The 15280-nt window shown below is 40.3% G+C and overlaps 1 protein-coding gene across 10 annotated transcripts in view; it reads left to right on the top strand.

Moving 5' to 3' along the window:
* Positions 1-15280, top strand: part of LOC134356771 (protein bassoon-like) — a 517214-nt gene that overhangs the window by 443450 nt on the left and 58484 nt on the right. For 7 of the 10 annotated variants that reach the window (XM_063067881.1, XM_063067876.1, XM_063067874.1 and 4 more), the window contains one exon: positions 11050-11193. The exons of 1 other annotated variant lie outside the window; for it this stretch is intronic. The gene's annotated coding sequence lies outside the window, so the exon portion shown is untranslated. The remainder of the gene's footprint in view (positions 1-11049; positions 11194-15280) is intronic. 2 more of the 10 variants (XM_063067877.1, XM_063067875.1) reach the window with 1 other exon arrangement.

The following is a 15280-nucleotide window of genomic DNA, read 5'->3' as shown; positions in this document are numbered from 1 at the left end:
AAAGCTGCATGACAGTGTACCGAAGAGAATTGATGCAGCTTTAAAAACAAAGGGTGGTCACCACAAACAATGATTTAGATTTTTACTGTTTACTGCACTTGAAAGTTTTTTTTTGATATTTAGAAACTTTTCATTTCATTATTTTTGAAAGCATCTTCACTTTACAGATTTTTTTTTACATATGCCTTGGACTTTCACACAGTAATTATATGTGTTCTATCTTCTTTGCCTTAATATCATTAAATCAGAACTTTGCTGTATTTAATTCTCAATCACAATGTTCTTTCTTTAAAAAGCTGCATCTTTTAGTGAGTGTTGGTAATTGTTTTATCTTCCATTTTTGTATGTGTATCATTTAGGGGATGCATTTGTGTCAGTTGTAATAAATAAAAACTCAGTCTGGAACATCAAATGTGCACCAATATGGAAAGTCAGGCTGAGGTTGCATTTTTTTGATCCGAAAGTAACATTCGGAAAGGAAAGAGACATTCAGTGAAGTGATGGCAAGACAGATCAAATGATTTCTGATTTCTTTTGCCAATTCCCCATTCTCTCCCTAATTCACCGACCGCTTTCAGACTCGGCCGCCTTCACTGTTTCCGCCTTGCCCTCTTCTTCCCCTGTTACATGTTCACATACAATGCCTCAGGTGCCGTATCAGTATAGAGCATCAATTTGGCCAGGGAGGGGTAGATTCTCTTGAGACAATGAGGGCAGTCAACACATGGGAGCACCACCACCAGCAATTTCCCCTCCAGGCCCTCTATCCACCCTAACCTGGAAACTAGACATCATCACTTTGTCCAGACTCTGAAAGTCCCAGCCCAGTAAAATTAGGCAGTATCTGCATCAGTTCAAGAAAGTTGCTGATGAGCTATTTTCAAAGGCATTAGGAATAGGAAGTAAGTGATGGCCTTCTCTGTGACGCCCTCCCCTACATTCCCTGAATACAAAAAGAGAAAAACATGAACTCACCTAAGATTGGAGTTTTTAAATAAAACTGATCTGAATAATCTATATAACACCCTTTCTGTATGGTATCTGCACTTTGATCATAAGTGTACTCTGAAGACTATATTTTGCTCGGCAATGTGCCCCTGACATCATTAGCAATGGGGAAGAGATAATGATGACTTCATAACTCAGCAGCATGCCAAAAGCAACAGAGGATTTGCTTGTTCACAGATGTCTGCTATCAGCAGCTCCAACTGTGGTTATGGAAACTAAGAATTTGGCAGACCTTCAGACAGAATTGAACGTGGGCAACAATGAGCTAAGGTTGATTGTGTTTACGCTCTTCCACTCTCACTAAGACAGAAATTGCATCCTGCTCCCAATGTTACCATAAGAGCTTCTTGCACTGTAGGTTTAGCAAGATAGTTTTAGAGATTAGAGCCTGAAGGCATTTCCTCTCATGGATTAGAAAATTAGAAACACAGAATCAGGAGAAGGCCGGTTAACATTGTGCTTATTCAGACATTCCCCAAGGTAAAAGGGTGGTGGGTATGTAGACCAAGCCACCAAAGGAGGTGATAGAAGTGGGTACATGTATAACATTTAAAACATGTTTGGACTGGCACATGGATAGTAAAGCTTTAGAGGGAATATCGGCCGAATGTAGGCAAACAGGACTAGCCTGAGTAGGTAACTTGATGGACATGGATGATTTAGGCCAAAGTTTTTATAACTTGGACTCTTTATGCCTTCATCCCATATTACTTGAGACATTATGCTATCAAAATATCATTCTCAGATTTGAAATCAATAATTTGATTGGCATCAATTCATGTTTGCAAAAGTGGATTCCAAAATGCTATCAAACTCTACATGAAATTTCCTATCCCATTTTTGAAAGTTTCAGAATGACATCATAAGCTCAGCAGCAAAGGAACTGCTTGTTCATGGATTTTCAAATAATGTCTCTTTCTAGACTGTCCAACCAGATGAAATTGTTTCTTTTTCTCTATCCTGTTTTAAAAACTTAAATCACCTCTTAACTTTCTAAATTCCCGGCGCTAAGAGAGTTAGATAGAACAGAAACAGGCATTTCAACCAACCTGCCCATCCAAGCTAGTTCCATTTGCCATTGTTTGGCCCATGACCTTCTAATTACTTCCATTCAATGCACCTATTTCTACTGTCTTTTAAAAATTGTTATTGTACCTGCTTCAATACTTCCTCGGGCAGCTCATTCCACTTCATTCTACTCTTCGTGTAAAAAAAAAAGTTGCCCTTCAAGTTCCTAAGCCCCAACTCTGGGAAAAACAGTAAGTGCATTAACTCTATCTATGTTCCTCATGACTTTATACACCTCTATGAGATTGAGTCTCCGAACTCATTGGAGCTGTATTAGGCCATTTGGTTCATTGAGTTTGCTCCATCATTCCATCATGGCTGATTTATTATTCCTCTCAACCCCCATTCTTATGCTTTCTCCCCGTGACTTTTAATCACCCTTTAGTAGCCTATCAACTTCAGCTTTAAAAATACCCAGTGACTTGGCCTCCACAGCCACCTGTGGCAATGAATTGCACAGACTTGCCTTCCTCTGGCTAAAGAAATTCCTCCTCATCTCTACTCTGAAGGGATATCTTTCTGTTCTGAGGTGGTACCCTCTGGTACTAGAATCCCCCACTACAGGAAAACATTTTCTCCACATCCACTCTGTCTAGACCTTCCAATATTTGATAGGTTTCAATGAGATCCCCCCCCCCATTCTTCTAAATTCCAGTGAGCACTAGCCCAGAACCTTTGAACTTTTAACCATATTCTAACCCTTTCACTCAAGGGATCATTCTCATGGATCTCTTCTGGACTCTCAACAATGCCTACACAGCCTTTCTTAGTTACCCGTCCAAAACTGCTCACAATACTTCAACCATGATCTGATCAATGTCTTATAAAAACTCACTTATTTCATCCTTGTTCTTTATATTATAGATCCTCTCAGTATAAATGCTAATGTTGCATTTACTTTCCTTACCACTGACTCAACCTGCAAGTTAGAGATTCCTGCACGAGGACTCCCGAGGACCTTTGCGCTCTGGTTTCTAAATTTTCTCCCCATTTAGAAAATAATCTATGCTTTTATTCCTTCTACCAAAGTGCATGGCCATACACTTCCCTACACTATTTTACACTATCTGCCGCTTCTTTGTCCGGTCTCCTAATCTGTATCAGTCCTGCAGACTCCCTGCTTCTTCAACACTACCCGCCCTTTCATCTATCTTCATATCATCTGCGTACTTGGCCAGAAAGCCATCATTCCTCCATCCAAATCATTGACAATATGTGAACTGTAGTCCTAACACCGAACCCCGTGGGACACCACTAGTCACCTGGAGCAAAGCAGAGAAGGCCTATTTTATTCCCGCTCTTTGCCTCCTGCCAGCCAGAAATTTTCTAACCATGCCAGTATCTTTCCTGTAATACCATGGGCTCTTTTGTTGTTTTGCAGTGTCCTGTGTGGCACCTTTTCAACGGCCTTCTGAAAATCCAAGTAAACAACATCCACTGACTCTCCTTTGTCTATCCTGCCTGCTATTTCCTCAAAGAATTCCAATAGATTTATTTGGCAAAGTTTCCCCTTAAAAATAATAGTGGTGCTCAAACTGTTGGAAAGGGTTCTTAGAGACAGGATTTACAAGCATTTGAAGAAGCGTATCTGATTAATGATAGTGAGCATGGGTTTATGAGGCACAGGTCATGCCTCACAAGCTAAGCTGATTGATTGTATATGGACTGGATTAAGCAGTATTTTAAAGCAAATAGAAGAGCCAATGAGAAACACGTACCAGAATCTACTCCAAGTGCATTAAGGTTATTGCATGAAATTCAAGTGGGAGGCAAAAAACTGCTTGTAAAAGAAGATGCAAAGACCAAAGCTCAGCTGGATGAATGGAAGGAAAAAAAGAAAGAAGTCAATAGAGATACAAAAACAGAAAAATCGTCAGATGATTTTGGGGATGAGGAAAATACTTCACCAAATTGGACTTAGCTGAGGCCTACCTGCAGGTGGAGATGGAAGAAGAGTTCCAAGTCCTCACCATAAACATTCACAAAGGGTTTTATTACTACTGTAGGCTTATTTTTGGAGTACCATCTGGACCTGCACTCTGGCAGAAAGTATGGAATAGGTGCTGCAAGTCTTCCCAGGCACTCACTGTTACCTGGATGACATCATTGTCACTGGTACAGATGACAAGGAACATCTCCAAAGTCTCAAGACAGTGTTAAAAAAAATTAGAAGATTATGGGCTCAGAGCACGGCGTGATAAGTGTGAATTCTTTAAACCAATCATCACTTACAGTGGTCACACTACTCATGCGCAAGGGTTACACACAAATATTCAAGCAGTGGTGGATGCCCCAAGGCCAAAGAATGCATTACAGTTGCAGTCCTTTTAGGATTTGTCAATTACTGTAACAGGTTCCTGCCATACCTAGATACTGTGCTTCATCTCTTGAACTCATTACTACAGATCAGGAACAAATAGCAATGGACAAAGCAGTGGAAGGTGCCTTTCAAAAGGGTAAAGGAAATGGTGACATCAGACACTGTACTTGCAGATTATGATCCACATCGTGCAGTGAAGCTTGACAGTGACGCCTCACCTTCTGGTACAGCTGTAGTCATGTCACATGTTATGAGTGATGGAAGTGAATGGCCATAGCCTTTGCATCACGTTCTCTGACTGCTGCAGAGAAAAATTATGCATAGATTGACAGAGGGGCCTTGGGTCTGGTTGGGGGAGTAAAATGTTTCTACCAGTATTATAATGGGAGTGAGTTTACTCTCAATACTGATCACCAGCCACTAGTGCTTGATTCAATTCCACAGAAATGTGTTCCATTAACAGGAACAGCATGAATGCAAAGATGCACTCAGTTTCTTGGAGTACACAATCACAAAATGGAATTCAAGAGGACAACTACTCTCAGAAATGCCAATGATTGTCCCATTTACCCTTGGAAATGGAAATACCGGACATATTTACCAAAGAAGACATTCCTCTGGACATATTCTCCCTAATACACATCGGAAGTCTCCCTTTTATGGAAGAGATGATTCAAAGGGAAACCAAAAAACACTCCAGATTGTCTCAGGTGTGCAGACCACCCAAAATGGCTGCAATGTGCAGCAGAAATCGTAGTTCCCCTATTTTTACTAGTTCCAGGATGAACTTGCCCTTCACAGGGGTTGCTTTATGTGGGGAGTGACAGTTGTTGTACCATGCAAGCTGAGAGTTAAAGTGTTAGAGGAACTGCATGCTGGTCATCTAGGCATAGTCAAAATGGAAGTGTTGGCTCAAAGTTTTGCCTGGTGGTCTGGGATAGATCAGCAGATCGAGCAGCTTGCCATGAACTGTTCAGGATGCCAACGTATCCAGAAGATGCCAAGAGCAGCACCTCTCCATCTCTGGCAGAGGATTTATAAGGATTTTGCCAGACTATTCAAGGGTACAAATTTCATAGTTGCAGTGGATGCAGCTACAAAGTGGCAAGAAGTGCTCCCAATAGCCTCCACTGCAGCCTCGCACACTGTTGATATGTTGAGAAGCCTGTTTGTAAGGACTGGTGCCCAGAATATTTAGTCAGTGACAATGGATCAGAATTTGTTGCAGAACAGTTTTAGTCATTCCAGAAAATGAATGGAATAAGATACATCACAGCAGAACATACTACACTAACACAAAACCAGAAGCTCGTCAATTTCCGCTGTTGCATATCACAATGCAGCACATTCCACAGGCAACAACTCACCAGCTGTGCTGTTCCTGGTTCGTCCCTTGCGTTCGGGCTTGGATTTCCTCAACCCTATGTCAGATGGAATATGCCGGACAAACAGCTGAGACAAATTCAAGGCTCCTCAAGCAAAGGAGTTTGATGTTTCACTCCTGGACAAGCAGTCCTGATGGGGGACTACAGAGGTGATCAAGTGTGGGTACTCGGAAAGATTAAGGACAGAACCGGCCAACTCTCCTACACAGTGGAGATGACACAGCAATCAGTTCAGGAGAGCAGAGCTGCCCTGCAGACCACTTCCTGCAGTCCCAGAGTCAACTTCTACAACCACCGTGGAAGAGGCCCCGGAACCTCAGATTGTTTCACAGCCACATATCTCACCTGTCAGGCAGAGTGATCCCCTTGTCAGTAAAGAAATCATTCCACAAGAGTAAGAAATCCTCCACAGCAATTAAATCTTTAGGCATGAATGGGATCATTTAAAATTTGCTTTGCTGTAGATGTCTATATGGTAGTTGTATTATATAGTATACTGTGTATATATTTGAGATGCATTTTATATTGAGTTGGAGTTTATAGCTAAGCAGGGAGGAGTTTTGTCTATTTAATATTTCAGTAATATTTGAGTAATATTGTAAATATATTGTTTGATAAAGCGTTCGTTGTCATTTACATAATGCAGTGCAGTTTATATGTAAAAGTAAGTAAATGCATATGTCATTAGGCCACCTTGTCATACATGCACCCTTTGCTTAAAGTAAAAAAGCAAAGTTATAGTTACAGTGCCTATATAAAGTATTCACCCCCTTTGTATAGGCACTGTATGAAATGTAACAGGGTGCAGAGGAGATTTTCCGGGAATCTGCTGAGATTAGAAAACATGGCTAATGAGGACAGGTTGGGCGAGCTAGGGCTTTTCTCTTTAGATCAAAGAAGGATGAGTGGTAACTTGATGTTGGCGTACAAGATAAGAGGCATAGACAGAGTGGACAGCCAGCGACTTTCCTCCAGGGCTGTAATAGGTAATATGAGGGACGTAATTTTAAGGTGAATGTTATGTTTTTTTAAACTGAGAATGATAAGTGTATGGATCACACTGCCAGGGAGGGTGGTAGGGACAGATACATTAAGGAGATTTAAGACACTCATAGTATGGTATGTGGATGAAAGAAAAATGCAGAAATATGTGAGAGTAAAGTGATGGATTGATCTTGGATTAGGTTGAAAGGTTGTCACAACATCGTGGGCTGAAGGGCTTATATTGTGCTGTACTGGTCTGTGTTCTATAACCTATTAATCTTTGACTTCAATATACTCGATGACCATCACTACAATTCCCTTGGATGGAGAACTTCGAAGATTACCTACCCTTTGGGTTAAGAAATTTCTTCTGATCCCAATTCTAAGTTGCTGATCCCTTTTGTAACTCAGAGTCTAAATCTTGATACTCTCGTCAGAGAAAAAAATTATCCCTGATGCTCTGAACGTATTAAGTATGTTTCAACAAGCACTCCTCTCATTCTCCTAAACTCCAGAGGGTGTAACACAAATCTGTTTAATCTTTTGTCATTGGACAAACACACCATCCCAGGAATCAATCTGGTGAGGTTTTGCTGCACTCCCTGTTTGGTAATTATATTCTTTAGACAGGGAGAGCAAACCTGCACTTAATATTCTAATGCAAACACGAGGAAATCTGCAGATGCTGGAATTTCAAGCAACACACATAAAAGTTGCCGGTGAACGCAGCAGGCCAGGCAGCATCTCTAGGAAGAGGTACAGTCGACTTTTCAGGCCGAGACCCTTCGTCAGGACTATCTGAAGGGAGAGCTAGTAAGAGATTTGAAAGTGGGAGGGAGAGGGGGAGATCCAGAATGATAGGAGAAGACAGGAGGGGGAGGGATGGAGCCAAGAGCTGGGTAGGTGATTGGCAAAAGGGATATGAGAAGATCATGGGACAGGAGGCCCAGGGAGAAGGAAAAGGGGGAGGGGGGGAAAAGCCCAGAGGATGGGCAAGGGGTATAGTGAGAGGGTCAGAGAGCGAAAAAGGAGAGAGAGAAAAAGAATGTGTGTATATAAATAAATAACGGATGGGGTACGAGGGAGAGATGGGGCATTAGCAGAAGTTTGAGAAGTCAATGTTCATGCCATCAGGTTGGAGGCTATCCAGATGGAATATAAGGTGTTGTTCCCTCTCACTATACCCCTTGCCCATCCTCTGGGCTTTCCCCCTCCCCCTTTTCTTTCTCCCTAGGCCTCCTGTTCCATGATCCTCTCATATCCCTTTTGCCAATCAACTGTCCAGCTCTTGGCTCCATCTCTCCCCCTCCTGTCTTCTCCTATCATTTCGGATCTCCCCCTCCCCCTTTCAAATCTCTTACTAGCTCTTCCTTCAGTTAGTCCTGACGAAGGGTCTCGTCCCGAAATGTCGACTGTACCTCTTCCTATAGATGCTGCCTGGCCTGCTGCGTTCACCAGCAACTTTTATGTGTGTTGCATAATATTCCAATTGCAGTTTCATCAGGACTATTCCCCTTGCAAATGCCTGCAGTACCTGCATGCTAGCTTTCAGTGATTCCCAGACAAAGACACCCAGGTTCCGCTGAACTCCAACACCTTTCAATCTGAAGCAATTTAAAAAGACTGTCAAAAAAAAGTAACGTGCGGCTTCAGAGGCCGGGGTTCAATCCTGAAACCTGCTGCTGTCTACATGGAGTTAACATGTTTATGACTGTGGCCTGTCAGAACAATGGTTTCCTCACTCATCCCAAAGACTTGTACTTTCGTAGGTTAATTTGGCTACTGTAAAATTTGTGATGGAATCTAAGCCAGGGGTTCCCAACCTATTTATGCTATGGATCCCTACAATTAACCGAGGGGATGAGATTGTGCAGGTAGAATAAAAATTGAGACGAATATAGGATGAGTGTATATAGGCAGTTGATGGTCAGCATGAACTCAATGGGTTGAAAGGCCTATTTCTGTGCTCTATCTCTCTAACTACCTAATTTTTCAACATTATCATCCTTGTCCATCCTTTTAGCCTTCCTATGTCTTTTTGAAGTCCTTCTGCAATCTTCACAACGTATGTACTGTGCTGTTCAGCTTTGCAAATTAGTAAACATGTACATATGTATTATGTTAGTCCCCTCATTCATTGATGCAGCTATGAATAGCCAGGAGTCCAGCATCAATTCCAGCAATACCACAGTAATTGCAACTTTCCAACCTGAAAATAATTTGTTTATTCTTATTCTATCTTTTTTGTCAGTTAACCAATCTTCAATTTATTCCACTAAGTTACCATCAATACCATTTGCTCTCATATTGTTTAATATTCTGATACAAATTAATGTTTTATATGCGATAATTAAATATGATAGCACTAGATTTACAGATAATACGAAGATGGTTAGGTGTGTGAGAGATGTGAAGTGGATGCAGAGGCTTCAGTATGTGCTGAATATTTTTAGTGAGTAGCAGATACAGTATAAAGTGGGTAAGTGTGATATTCACACTGAAAGAAAAATAAGTAGGCAGATATTATCTGATCATGGCAGATAAGCACTGGGGGAAGTGCTTAAAGATTTGGATGTCTTTGTTTACCAGTTGATGAAAGTATACTTGCAGGTACAGCAAATGATTAAAAAGCCAGATGATATGTTGGCTTTCATAGCAAGTGGTTCAGATTACAGAAGCAGGGATGCTTATTTGTACTGGGCTTCAGTGATATCACATCTTGGTACTGTTTGCGGTTTTGGTTTCTTTATCACAGGAAGGAGTTTAGTGGAGTTTCATGAGACAAACTTTTGGAGTGGTAGGACAGATAATTGAAAAAAATTGGGATGATAAGATTCATATTTGTGAGAATTTAGAAGATGAGACGAATGTTGTTGAAACTTCTACAGTCCTAATGAGAGTAGATGAAGGAGAAATCCAAAATCAAGTGTCACAGCTTACAGAGATGGAATAGCCATTAAGGAATGAGGTGAGAAATAAGAGTGAACTTGTAGAATCATCCATCATGGAAGACAGTTGAACCCAGAACATTAAATATAGTGAAGTTATTAGAAGCAGTTCTCATGTTAAAAGATGTGGGGAAAAAATGCTGAACCACAAACTGAATTTGGATTGGCATTCCCTGGTCTCCCCTTAACTATTCTGTTGGTTACATTCTCTGAGAACTTCAACAGATTTGTCCAATGTGATTTTCTTTTATAAAGCTGTCCAATCTTAAAACTACATTCTATTTATTTATTTATTTATTTATTGGTTGATTGATTATTTATTTATTTTTTGTCTTACACAGATTGTCATCTTTTGCACATTGGTTGTTTGACCATCTTTGTGTATAGGTTTTCTTTGATTCTATTGTGTTCCTTTGTATCTACTGTGAATGCCCACAAGAAAATGAATTTCATGGTAGTATATAGTGACGTATGCATACCTCGATAATAAACTCACTCTGAACTGTGTCTTTTTACCACTTCCTTAGAATAGATTCAAATTGCCAAAGTCACACTCGCAGAATCGTATCTCACAAGCGACCTCTCTGATCGACCCCACCCCCCCACACCCCCATTTTGCCATCCAACCACCGATCTGCTATTAATTGTCCACAAACTGAGGAGAATGGCCCTGCAAATCCAGATAATAGTTCCTTGAGCTTCTCTTCAGCATCAAAGAGGGAGACTGTTGCAAGCAAATACAGACCTCAAGTCAGAGATCCCATAGGAGGAAAGCATTGTCATAGCTGAAAGTGGAGCTTCCAGGAAACCTCAATAAATTGTGACATAAATTCTGGAATGGCTGCAATAGGTCGAACAAGAAGAGGTGTTTTTTTTTTGGACGTTTTTTAAAAGGCTACAATGACTGATCTGAATAGTTTTAAAAAAGGCATAATTAGTTGTAGGACAGAAAGAAAAGCTATCGAGATCATCACAAGAAATGTTGGGAATAAATCCTCTGGCCCAGAAGCCTGAACCTCTGGGCAAAGGTCACACTACAACCGAAGACAAAGAGCACCAAGCAAGGCGTGGGTACCACATTCAACAGCTTTGGTTGGGGACTGGCTGTAGACTAAACAGTTATTTCTACACCGGAGAGTTTTAACAACATTTCTGTCATAGTTCATTTAGCAGCAACTTGTTGATGGTAACATTTGTTATAAGCAGGCCCACTGGACACTGCATCTTTTTATTAATCCACCTCTTCACATAGACTTTTGATCTTTGATTCATCTGATGTTTATGTTGCAGTTTATTATAATCTCCTAAATTCAAAGAGTTGATGTGTTAATCTCAGCAGGACTGCAGAACATCTTCAGTATTGAAGGCCAGACAGCAACAGGAAGCCATGAGTCTGAGTGAGGGCAGAGAATGAATAATCTCACTGTCCTTACACAGCACCACAGGAAAAATTACTCCAGCATCTGACAGCTTTGCCAAGGTAAGCTCACCAGAATCATTTTTCTTTATAAATATAGAATATTTGTCAGAATCAGAAACAGGTTTAATGTCACCAGCATATGTCATTAAATTTGTCAAAGGTTGCAGAGGACAAAATTGCTCAGAGAAGTCTTGGACAAGTAAAAGAACTCTTACACTGCAATGTAATAAAAAAACAAATCTTTTGGAGGTTATGTTTCAGAATTGCTTGTCATATATTTTCCACATAATAACATAAGACTATAAGACCTAGGAGCAGATTTAGGTCATTCAGCCCTTTGAGAATGGGCAAATCTATCATGGTTGATTTATTATTCCTCTCAACTCCACTCTCCTACCTTCTCCCTGTAATATTTGACACCCTGATTAATCAAGAAGCTATCAACCTTCACCTTAAATATGCTCAATGACTTGGCCTGCCTGGATACTGTATTTGCAGCAATGAATTCTAGAGATTCACCACCATTTGGCTTAGCAAATGTTTCCTTCCCTCTGTTCTAAATGTACAACCCTCAATTCTGAGGCTGTGCTCCCTGGCTCTAGACTCTTCCACCACAAGAAACATCCTCTCCACATCTATAGAATCCAGACCTTTCAATATTCGATAGATCGCCATGAAATTTCCCCTCATTCAGTCTGACCAATGCTTTATAAAGCCTCATTATTACATAAAGAAGAGAAAATCTGCAGATGCTGGAAATCAAAGTACTGCACACAAATGCTGGAGGAATTCAGCAGATCAGGCAGCAACTATGGAAAAGGGTAAGCAGTCGACGTTTTAACAGTTCTGACGAAAGGTTTGGGCCCAAAACGTTGACCTTTTGGTCTTTTCCATAGATGCTGCCTGGCCTGCTGAATTCCTCCAGCATTTTGTGTGTCTTACTCGTCATTAAACCCTTATTTTTGTATTCTTGTCCTCTCAAAATAAATACTAACAGTTCATTTGCCTTGCTTACCAGCGACTCAACCTGCGAGTTAACCTTCAGGGAATTTTGCACAAGGACTCCCAAGTCCCTCAGCCCCTCAGATTTTTGAATTTTCTCCCCATTTAAAAATAGTCCACACCTTTATTCTTTCTGCCAAAGTGAGTGACCATGCACTTCCCTATATTATATTCCATCCTCCACATCTTTGCCATTCCCCCAATCTGTCCAAGTCCTTCTGCAGGCAGCCTCCTTCCTCAAACCTACCTTTCCACCTATCTTCATATCATCTGTAAACTTGGCCACAAAGCCATCAATTCCTTCACCCAAATCACTGCTGTAGATCGTGAAATGAAGCAGTCCCAACACAGACCCCTGAGGCCCACCGTTAGTCATCAGCAGCCAATCAGAAAAGGCTGCCTTTATTTCCACTCTTGCCAGTCATCAATCTGTTATCCTTTCTAGTACCTTTCCTGTAATACCAAGGGTTCTTATCTTGTTATGTAGACTCATGTACAGCACCTTGTCAAACGCCTTCTGAAAATCCAAATAAACACCATCCACTGATTCTCCTTTATCTGTCTGTCTGTTCTTTCCTTCAAGAATAATAACAGATTTCTCATGCAAAATCTGCCCTTTCAAAAACCATGCTGACTTTGGCCTATTTTATCATGTGTTTCCAAGTAATTCCAAAGCCTCATCCTTCATAATAGACTCCATAACCTTCCCAACCACTGAGGTCAGGCTAACTGGTCTATCAATTTCCTTCCTTCTGCCTTCAAGGGTGGAGTGACATTTGCAATTTTCCAGTCCTCAGGAACCATACCAGAATCTAGTGATTCTTAAAAGATTATTACTAGAGCCTCCACAATCTCTTCAGCTACCTCTTTCAGAACCCTGGGGTGTGGTCCATATAGTCCAGGTGAATTATCTGCCTTCAGACTATTCAGCTTCCCAAGCACGTCCTTAGCAATGGCAACTACACTCACTTCTATCCCCTGGCATCCTGCTGGAGTCTTCCACAGAGAAGACTGACACAAGCTACTTATTCAGTTCCTCTACCAGTTCTTTGTCCCCTGTTACTACCACTCCAGCGTCATTTTCTAGCAGTCCAATTATCCACTGACATCTCTCGTTTACTCCTTATATATCTAAAAAAAATTTTATATTATCTTTTATATTATCATAGTCATAGTCATACTTTATTGATCCCGGGGGAAATTGGTTATATTATTGCCTCTGTTATCTTCATTCAGTATATAATCTTTTCTCACTTTATGGCTTTTTTAGTTGTCTTCTGTTGGTTTTAAAAGCTTCCCAATCCTCTAGCTTTGCACTAATGTTTGATATATTTTATGCCCTTTCTTTTCCTTTTATGTTGTCTTTGACTTCCTTTGTCAGCCATGGTTGTCTCTTCCTCCCTCTAGAATACTTCTTCATCTTTGGGATGTATTTTTCCTGCATTTTCCACATTTGCCCCAGAAACACCAGCAATAATGTTGTGTTGTCTGACAAGCAGTTAAAAAAAATCTTTCCACTGGTTAACACTACTTCACCCAAGTATTCAAGTTTTGTGTGAAAAAATTTACCTATAATTCACTAGGTTTGGTTGATTCAGGCTTGGTAATTGAACACAGAAACATGTCATGGCAGAGAGCATGACACATATCCCAAGGGGCTGTCTGAGATTGCTCGTGACGTATTTGAAGTGAAAATCCATGTGGATAAAAAAATAATCTAATTCATTAGTAGATTCATTATTTCCATTGTTATGGTGGCCTTTTTGGATGCTTATTGAGAATTTCTGTTCACCTAACTGTTTAGATGTTGTAACAGCAGTTTCTAGCAATTGTTTCGGCTGATAGTATCCGAGACTGGTTCTGGTAAGTAATCTTGTCAGACAATAATAATTAGGTAAAATTCATCATCTAGCAATCTCTGTGACTAACTTACAAGCACACCACGGATGTGGCAGTTCTCTATTGCATCTAATAGTGTTCAGTATCAATATTATTAAAGGCAGCCAGAATTTTTAGGAATTCATTGCATGTGAATTTATTCATCATTTGTTTATTGGTTATGAATAATTAAGCAGCATTGGATTTGACTGCTGTGACTTTCTGAAAAGACCTTTCCACTTTTAGCCCTTGGTAACGATCTCATATTTCATTAGAGGTATTAATATACATTTGAAATAGCTGAGTGAAGAAGCTTCATATTTTCAACTGATTTTTGATTTAAATATCAATCTAAGATACACGGAATATAAATTGAGAGGAAGTTAGTTTTCTTCCCATTTACAACACTAGAGGTAATTAGTTCAATTGAACAAGTCACCGGTAGTAGGAAATTTAAAAAAGAAAGGTTATTCTCGAAAGAGAAAGAAATGATAGGGGAAAGGAAAGAGGAGAGCAGAATTTGGATTGCAATTGCAAAGAGCAAGCTAACGCAAAAAAGACTATGTGATTACTAGTTGTTCTTTAGACTTGTGTGTTATCTAGCTGTTTCCTATCACCAACAAATGATTTCCGTAACACAAGGGATTCTGGAGATGTTGGAAATCTAGAGCAACACACACAAATTGCTGGAGGAACTCAGCAGTTCAGGAGGCTTCTGTGGAGAGGAATAAACAGTCAATGTTTTAGGCCAGACCCTTCATCAGCCCCTTTATTCCTCTCCATAGATGCTGTCTGACCTGTTGAGTTCCTCCAGTATCTCATGTGTGTTGCAAATGATTTCAGTGACATATTTTGAAATATCATATTCAAGTGAATCAATTTCCAACAAAAAATGTTCAACTTGTTTATATTCAACTGTTGTTTCAGTGTGATGTGTCCTTTCATATTATTCTCATACTTTTCATGATATTGGAGGCTATTCAGTCCATTGATTCTCTGCTGTTTCCGAAAGCTTCACGACATCCCCATTTCCCCATGGAATTCCCTGTAGCCTGTCCTTTCTCATGTATCTATCAATTCTTCTCAATCTTCTTGCTGCTTGACTATCAGAAACAATTTAACCTTGCATGTTACCCTGCTAGCATGTATTTAGTATGTTTATATTCAAATGAGGATAGGACTCAAAAATTCCTACTCACTTATCGTTTAGAGGGTAATGCAATTGGGCTAACATGTCTCAAGGTTGGTGGATGGATGGAAGCCAGAA

Source organism: Mobula hypostoma, chromosome 15 (genome assembly GCF_963921235.1).
Source record: "Mobula hypostoma chromosome 15, sMobHyp1.1, whole genome shotgun sequence".
Lineage (NCBI taxonomy): Eukaryota > Metazoa > Chordata > Chondrichthyes > Myliobatiformes > Myliobatidae > Mobula > Mobula hypostoma.
Note: the sequence above shows the minus strand (reverse complement) of the source record. Positions and strands in the feature narration are given on the sequence as shown.